General features: G+C 47.3%; 1 pseudogene; it reads left to right on the forward strand.

The window, feature by feature from the left end:
• The first annotated feature begins 6,191 nt into the window (after positions 1 to 6,191).
• Positions 6,192 to 6,918, forward strand: LOC136150144 (group XIIA secretory phospholipase A2 pseudogene; annotated as a pseudogene).
• The last annotated feature ends 2,610 nt before the right edge of the window (positions 6,919 to 9,528 follow it).

Raw genomic sequence — 9,528 nt, forward strand, 5'->3', positions numbered from 1 at the left:
AGATTTCTAATTTAGTTTGCTTATGCAACCAAAAATATTATGGCCGCGTTTCCTGGGGGTGACTAAGTCTGTATTCTGGGCTCCAGGCACGCTAAAAACGGCAGCGCCAGGGCCCCACGCTGCTCGCGCGCGCACCACGCGCCGGCTTTTTTTGGTTTCTCCGAGGCGCAAGCCGCTCTGCGCCGGTGGGGGTCGCAGGGGCTAGAGGCCGCCGGACCTGGGGAACGCGGACGGCCGGGACTCCCGGGAGGAAAGAGTGCATCTCCACCAGGGCCAGTCTCGGGTGGCGGCAGACGCGCGGCGCCGGGGGAGTTGGAGGGGGGACGTTCTGGTCTCTGAACCTGGGGTCCTCTCAGAACCTCACCCTCCTTCCTTTTCTTTTATTCTCCTGCTCTGATTCCTCTGGGCCAGGCGCAGGAATCCATCTTTTCCGCGTGTGCCCTCACCCAGAGATTTGTGGAAAGGTATTTGCTGCACCATTCTTGACTCTGAAATAGCGAAAAATTGGAGACAGCACTTCTACCAATGGGGATTCATCTAGTAAATAAGGGGAACTTCAACACTCTGGGATCAGTGCAGCTGATAACAAATAATGGGTTGATCAAGATGGCTTGACGTGGATTTGATTAAATTAAAAATTTAAAAAGGTCAAATCACAGAAAATAGAGTAGAATTCTACTTTGTTTTTCAAAAAACCATCAGTGTGAACTTGGAAGGCGACATTGAACTGTAGGGGGTCCCCTCTGGCTCACAGACTGAGATTGGGGGTCGGGGAGGGTGAAAGAGTCTCAGGTTTTATCCTACTTCTGCAATTTTTTTTTTAAACATACAAAGAGACTATATTTGTATATTACATGCATACTTTGCTTTCAGTGTTACAGGGGAGCTGGCGAGAAGAGCAGGGAGCTTCCCTGACTCTGTCCTAGTCTCTGGAACCAGTGGTCAGATCAGGAGTGGGACTGGCAGGAAGGTATCTGCTCTCTACCTGCTCCTGACTGGGTGTCAAGATGCAAGACCACTGTGTTTTGAGGTCTTGCTGCCAGACTTCTTGGAGTTGTGGACTGGATGGGTCCCTGGCCTGGCAGGGCGGATACTGAGGGGCGGAGCACCGTACCTGGAATCAGAAATTCGGCTTCTAATCCTGGAGGACTGGGTTGAGGGCCGGTCTCCCTTCTGCCCGCTGCTTTAGCATCCTCTGCCCTGATGGCCAGACCAGGGCTGGGTGAGAAGGTGTGGCGACCTGGCCACCAGCTCTGAGGCCCGAGGCCAAATGTGAGACCTCAGCCACTTCTTGGGGCAAGACCAGGACTCCCTGAGACCCCAGATGCAGAGCGCAGGATGTGTTTCCCAAGCCTATGACAGGCCCAGTCTGTGTCCACACAGTACCAATCGGTTGGACACACTGTCCAGGCGTCTACACTGTCACTGGAGAAGAAGGCAGCTGCCCACACAAAACAAGGCATCCCTACAGCATGCTGCAAACATCCCCAGCGTGCACTCATCATTCCAAACCAGGAAGCCCACTGTGGGACTGACACTTCAGTGTTTTCACTTCATGACTTCTTGAGGCCTTTAGTCGCTCAGGCACATGGAGACTCTCCATGAGATATACTGAATGCAGCTTTTACCAAAAATAGGTGACTCAGGGGCGCTTTCCTTCCTGAGCCTCTCAGGGGTCCAGAGTGCTACCAACTGGTGAGCTAGTGAAGGCAAGAGATGGATGGGAGGTGAATGGAACTGGCACAGTTTGGAGAAACTTCAGATGAAGATGTCGGGGGGAGAAAGGGGCACCTCGTCTGTGAGAGATAAAAACAAACAGTCCTGCTAATGTCTGCTAGGGCAGGTGTGGGGGACCAAGCTTAATCTCTTCTCCTCAGAGCTTGACCCCTGCACATGCACATCACAAACATGAACTCGGACAGAAGGCATGCAGCGCCTAGCTCCTCACAACGTGAGCACATCCACTCATGCACACTCCCACGTACGCCCTCACATGAGAGGCACACCACTCGTGAGAAGAAGAACACAGATCCATGTACATTCCCAGTACACACCCACACAAACCCTCATGCCCAGGCAAACCCACTGGTGCTCACGCCTAAGAAGGCAAGCACGCAAGACACCCAAGCACAAATAGGGGCACACATGTCCACACGCATGCTAGCAGCCATGCATGTACACACACATGCAGGCGAACACAGATGCTGGCCTACTGGAGCCGCTCAGGCAGGCACACTCTGAGAACACACTTGCATCCGCAAATCCTCATACTCATGGTGGTTTTTAAGGCCATAACAGGTTCCCTCTTCTTCTTGTAAGTGGAGCCAGCGGGGATAGAGTGAAATTGTGGTTTAGAGGGAAGCTGAAGGACTCCTAAAACACATTTAGCAAAGCAGTTCACAGAGGCATATGTCCTTGAGTATTTTTATCTTTAGCACTCTTATATGTCTAGCAAAGTCTGGGTGGCTCAGTATTGCTGCCAGGAAGGAGGACAAGTGGCATATGGCCTCTAGGTGCAGAGAAAGGATACCCCTTGCTCCCTGTCACCCTCCCGCCCCGCCTCCCCACACACACCATAGTGTTTCCTCCCCCAACTGACTGCATTCCCCAGAAGCATGCCCAGGCTGCCCTCTTCCCACCAGGAAAACAGCCAGTGGGGCAGGTTCCCCAGCCCCCACCCAGGTGCCTGGAGAGCAGGTCTGCCAGTCCCATGCCCACCCCTCCGGAGCTCAGCTGGCCAGAGCACTTGAGGCCGTAACCATCAGCCTTGGGCATGGGCTGAGGCTGATTGTGGGAGGCCTGGCTTCAGTTCTCCCAAATGTATACATGTATAGTGTTTTCCACTATTCCTGAGCTGGCAAAAGTTCTGGGCATGTGCCCCAGCCCTCCGGTTGGTCGCAGACAAGCCAGTGGATTTTGGAAGCTATTTAATCCTTGGGTTCTGACGTGCCCAGTTTACCATCAAGCAGCATCTAGTGCCCACGGATCTGATGTCAGAGGGCAGCCCTGGCACAGCTCCATCCTTCCTGCCCACATGCGCATGGTGGAGCCAACAGAAAGAGGAGCCCCAAAGACTTGCCTCGTGAATCACAGCCATTTGCTTCATGCTAGGCCTGCAAACATCAGCTCCTTCTAAAACATGATGCTGTAAAAGAAAAATAGCAAGGAAAAGTAATCAGGAGCTATCAGGTGCAGGCAGCAGACAAGCAAACCATTATGACCTTGTGTTTATTTTAAACAATACTAAGTGTATTTAGGCAGAGAAAAAAACTGGAAAAACTAACAGTGATTATATTTAGAAATTTATCATTCAGCAAATACTTGTTGAACACCTAGTATTTGTATTTGTCAGATTGCTCGAGGTTCTGGGATTATAATAGTGAAGTGACAAACACCTTAGGGATCTTAGATTCTTGAGAGTTAACAGACAATAACAAATACCTAAGCTCAACTTGTACCGTGTCAAACATTGATAAGCGTGATGGGAAGAGGGCAAGGAGGAGAGATACAGGGCACTAGAGAGCTGTAATTTTTTTTTTTTTAATGTGGACCATTTAAAAAATCTTTATTGAATTTGTTACAATACTGCTTCTGTTTTATCTTTTTGGGGGTTTTGGCCACGAAGCATATGGAATCTTTGCTCCCTGCCAAGGAATTGAACCCACATCTCCTACATTGGAAAGCAAAGTCTTAACCACTGGGCTACCAGGGAAGTCCCAGGAGCTGTAATTATTAATAGATTTAATTTTTAGGGCAGTTTTAGATTTATAGAAAAATTAAAAGAGTACCGAGAGTTCCACCAAATCCCATGTCCCATCCCGTACACAATTTCTCCTGTTATTGATGTCTTAGATTCAGTTCAGTTCAGTTACTCAGTCATGTCTGACTCTTTGCAACCCCATGGACTGCAGCACGCCAGTCTTCCCCATCCATCACCAACTCCCAGAGCTTGCTCAAATTTATTTCCATCGAATTGGTGATGCCATCCAACCATCTCATTTTCTGTTGTCTCTCTCTCCTCCTGCCTTCAGTCTTTCCCAACATCAGGGTCTTTTCTAATGAGTCAGTTCTTCACATCAGGTGGCCAAAGTATTGGAGCTTCAGCTTCAGCATCATTCCTTCCAAAGAATATTCAGGACTATTTCCATTTAGGATGGACTGATTGATTTTTTTGCAGTCTAAGGGACTCTCAAGAGTCTTCTCCAACACCACAATTCAAAAGCATCAGTTCTTGGGCACTCAGATTTCTTTATAGTCCAACTCTTACATCTGTACATGACTACTGGAAAAACCATAGCTTTGACTAGATGGGCCTTTGTCAGCAAAGTAATATCTCTGCTTTTTAACATGCTATCTAGGTTGTTCATAGCTTTTCTTCCAAGGACAAATTTCTTCCAATTAACCATCTTTTAATTTCATGGCTGCAGTCACCATCTTCAGTGATTTTAAAGCCCAAGAAAAGAAAACCTGTCACTGTTTCCATTGTTTCCCCATCTATTTGCCATGAAGTGATGGGACCAGATGCCATAATCTTAGTTTTTTGAATGTAGAGTTTTAAGCCAGCTTTTTCACTCTCCTCTTTCACTTTCATCAAGAGGCTCTTTAGTTCCTCTTCACTTTCTGCCATAAGGATGGTGTCCTCTGCATATCTGAGGTTATTGATGTTTCTCCCAGCAATCTTGATTCCAGCTTGTGCCTTATCCAGCCAAGCATTTCTCATGATGTATTCTGCATATAAGTTAAATAAACAAGGTGACAATATACAGCCTTGAGGTACTCCTTTCCCAATTTGGAACCAATTTATTCTTCCATATCCAGTTTTAACTGTTGCTTCTTGACCTGCATACAGATTTCTCAGGCGGCAGATAAGGTAGCCTGGTATTCCCATCTCTTTAAGAACTTTGCACAGATTGTTATGATCCACACAATCAAAGGCTTTAGCATAGTCAATGAAGTAGAAGTAGATGTGTTTCTAGAATTCTCTTGCTTTTTTGATGATCCAGCGGATGTTGGCAATTTGATTTCTGTTTCCTCTGCCTTTTCTAAATCTAGCTTGAACATCTGAAAGTTCTTAGTTCATGTACTGTTGAAGCCTACCTTGGAGAATTTTGAGCATTACTCTGCTAGCATGTGAGATGAGTACAATTGTGTGGTAGTTTGAACATTCTTTGGCATTGCCTTTCTTTGGGATTGGAATGAAAACTGACTTTTTCAGTCCTGTGGCCACTGCTGAGTTTTTCAAATTTGTTGGCATATTGAGTGCAGCACTTTAACAGCATCATTTTTTAGGATTTGAAATAGCCCAGCTGGAATTCCATCACCTCCACTAGCTTTGTTTGTAGTGCTGCCTCCTAAGGCCCGCTTGACTTTGCACTCCAGGATGTCTGGCTCTAGGTGAGTGATCATACCCTTGTAGTTAGATTTGATGTCTTAGATTAGAATGGTGCATTTGTAACACTTGACTAATGAACCAATATTATTATTAACCAAAGTCTGTTGTTTATTCAGATTTCCTTAGTTTACCTAATTTTCATTTTCTGCTCCAGGATCCCATCCAGGATGCCACATTTATACTTATCTCCTTAGGTTTCTCTTGGCTGTGACAATTTCTTAGATTTTATTTGTTTTTGATGACCTTTATAAAACCAGGAAGTCCTCGTCAGGTATGTTGTGTTGGAATTTGCCTAATATTTTCTCATGATCAGACTGGAGTTATGGGTTTTCAGAAGCAAGATCACAGAGGTAAAATGCCATTTTCATCACAGATCATCTCAAGGGTACATTTTATTAGCATGATTTATGGCTCTTGATGTTGATCTTGATCACCTGGCTGAGGCAGTATTTGTTAGGTTTCTCTACTGGAAAGTTACTCTCATTTCCCTTCTTGGAGTGTCTGCCTCCACATTTGGGTGAAAGTGATGCTCCTCTTCCCCCATTTAAGGTGAAGTTTCAACATAAATTATTTGGAATTCTTCTGCATGAGAAGTTGATTTCTTTCCCCCCATTTATTGATTTACTCAACACATTTATAATGGACTCACAGATATTTATTTTACATTTGGGTTATAATCAAATAATATTTTATTTTGTTGCTAAAATTGGGAGCTCTCTTACTGACTCTTGTGGCCCTTTGACATATCCCCATCAAATTTTTTTTTTTTTTTTAACACTGCCTTACTCTCTGGTACAAGATGCTCCAGACTCAACTTGTGTACTTCCTGCCCCAGTTCTGGAATCAGCCATCAGCCCAGAGTGGGGAGGGCAGGGGAGTTGGGGAGGTGTGTGTGTGTCTGGGCATGGAGTGGGCCACCACGGAGCCGGCCAGAGAGACTGCCTAGGGTGCCCACAATGGCTCGTGGGGGTTGGCCCAGCACAGCCCAGTCCATGTCCTCTTCCTCCTCCCCCTGACTGCCACTTTCAGGTGCCAGGAGCAGGCCCAGACCACCGACTGAAGGGTCACCCTGAAGGCCATCTTGAAGGGCATTCACATGATAGACTCATACCTGAATTCTACCTTGGACTTCCTGGGAGGCAGGGACAGGCTCTGCCAGTATAAGTGCAATGATGGATCTCAGCTTTTTCCATGTTATGGATATTAAGCCCTCCCCTCTGCCTCCCACTGTTTGGTGTTCATGTTAATCTCAGCATCCCTTCCTTGAAAAAGTGCTGCAATCAACCTGGTGGGTGCCATGAGGCCTGCGGTAAACACAAAAACGACTGTGATGAGTTTCAGTGTTGCCCCTCCAAGATTTGCAGAGATGTGCAGAAAACACTAGGGCTAGCTCAGCATGTGCAGGCATGTGAAACCACCCTGGAACTCTTGCTTGACAATGTAAGCTTACATCTGGACTGTAAGCTGTACTGGACAGCCAATGAGCCGCATGTAGGTGTCACTAGGAAGAAAAAAATGATCTTTAAAGAAGATGCTGACAGGTGGTCACAGCAGATGAGGACAGAAGAACATAACCTTTGACAAATAGCTCACATTTTTACAGTGTAAAGCTGCCTTATTTTTGTGAAAAGATTATTTTAAGACCTTATCTTGACATTAGAACTTCAAAAAAAAGAAACAAAGGCAGGTTATCTTCCTGGATGTTGATGCCTTAGTGTTCCATTTTATCTTGAGCAAGGGGTGCATGTTAAAGGGAGAAACTTTTAAAAGAAAGAGTCTGACTCAATTTTCACAACTGTATTTACCAAAAAATGAAGCCAAATTCATTATAAGGTAGTAAAATTCGTTATGAGGTATGTTCAACATTACCTTACTTGGAAATATGGGGAAATCACTTAAGGAGTATGTTTGTTTACTGTAAAATTTAAAATACACATTTATGCCCCTCCACAAAAATCATTATATCAGGAATAGAATGAAGGGGATGAGCAGATACCATTATAAGAATCCAAAGAGCAATGACTTTGACTTAGATTGGGTGGAAGCAATGGAGGCGGGCTCAGGGGCTGAGATTCTGAGGCAGAGCTGATGGCACTTTCTGATAGACTGGATGTTGGGTGAGAGCTGGCAGCCTGATCATATGGAAGGAGGCTGATGTAACTAGCCCTGTTGTGGGAAGACTGGAAGAGCTGCAGGTTTGGTAGAGTGCAGGAGCTCACCTTTTGGACGTGTTAGTTTGTGGGGTGCCCCCCAGGGTGGGACTTGGGAGCCAAATTTACATTTTCCTCAACTCTCAGCCTATGGGCCCCGAGCTGGTCATCAGATCTGCTGAGTGAATGAAGGACGTATTCTGCAGGGCAGTATCTCTGCCCTGTGGGCTGGAGGTCACTGGACTCCTGAAAGACGAGGGGTGGAGGAGAGAGGGCAGAAAAGGCACTAGGAGAAGGATGAGCTGAGGGGATAGGAGACAAGGGGAGAGAGGAGGTGAGGAGGGTCAAGACACAGGGGAGGGGTGGGGGGAGAAGGAGAGGAGAGAGGACACAGCAGCCGGCTCCAGACTCTGCAGCTTGGTGAGTGGGCAACCGCCAGGAACCCTTCTTGCCTCCCCGCTTTCTCTCACCCACTCTCCTACCCGTCAGCAAACGCTGTGGGCCCATTCACCCTCATGATGGACACAGAGACCACCCTTCCCTCTCCCTGACTGACCGTCTCCCCCATGGCCCAGGCCGTCACTTCCTCCTACTTTTGCTTCTACTGTCTGTTCTCTTCAGAACAGCCTGATCAATGCTTCTAAAACAAGTCAGGCCATCCCTTCACAAACCCGAGAATGGAAAGGCCTTCCCTCGGTCCTGCTCAACCTGCCTCCCTCCTCTCATCCTTCCTCTAGGCCACTCACACTGGCCTCCTCAGTGCGCCCCCACACCAGGTTATGACTGCCTCGGGCCTCTGCATTTGCAGTGGCCTCCACCTGCCGACCACTGTCCTCCACCACGTCCCCTCATTCTCTTAAGGTGTCAGTTAGGATGTCACCTCAGACAGGCCTTCCCCAACGACCCTCTACCACCGCCACTCACTACCCCCTTATCCAGCTGAGCTTTTCTTAATACTTTTTACTGGTTCATATATATATTTAAATTTAAGACTTTCCCATGAGAATTATTTTGCCATCAATGTATCCCCAGCATCTGGAACAACTCCCAGACCAGTAGGTACTTTGTAATATTTGTCAAATAAACTAATAGTGATCTCTCACCTCAGAGTCCCTTAGAGCTGGCTCAGGCCATCTTCCTCATCAGGTTCAACCACTTGGCTCTCAGAAGTTCTTAGACCTAAGTAGAACCTGCTAAAGATGGGAAATTGATCAAAACTTCAAAAAAGCCAGTCACACCTTCCTGCAAATGTAAAATTCCACCTTGAAGCTGAAACCTCCTCCTCCCCCAAGCCTCTGAGCCAGCCAGGCCTCAGATCCTTCAGGTCACCTCTGAAACATCTCAGTCCCCTTCTTGTCCGGCTCAACTGTCTGCTTGCTCATCAGCTCAACGCCTCAAAACTTCCACAGGAATCCAGAGTGGTTGCTAGCAAGCACATCCGGCCTGCTCCCTGCCCCTGTTTAAGTTCTTTCCATGGTCCTCAGGATAAAGTCCAAAGTCTGGATGTGTCTCCTCTGGCCCCACTTCCTCTCGAGGGTCCCCCAAGGCTCTCCTTTTTTGAGATCCTGGGTGAGTCAGCCCCATGATGCCCTCACATCCCCCGCTTCTCTCCACAGCCCTCTTCTTCTCTTCTTGCATGACTACAATTAATTGTGTAACTGCCATCCTGACTTCCCACTATGAGTTCTCAGGGTTCCATCTGGAGTCCTGTTTGTACAGCAAGCTGGCTGGTCTGTTTGGATGGTAGCCAAGAGCGGCCGTGATAGGTGAAGGATGGTTGTGGAGGGGGAAGACCATTGAAAGAGGAGACCAGCGAGCATACTGAGGCCCCTGGTCTATCCCCTGGCAGCACTCCTGCTGACCTGGTCCCAGACCCTAGGCTCCATGGAGAAGACCTAGGTCTCTCTGCTCTAGGGTCTGACAGAGAAGAGGTTCTTAGGGAACATACCCTGACTATTGGTTGAATGGTTGACTCTAAGTAGTAGG

This window comes from Muntiacus reevesi, chromosome 18, assembly GCF_963930625.1.
Source record: "Muntiacus reevesi chromosome 18, mMunRee1.1, whole genome shotgun sequence".
Taxonomy (NCBI): Eukaryota; Metazoa; Chordata; class Mammalia; order Artiodactyla; family Cervidae; genus Muntiacus; species Muntiacus reevesi.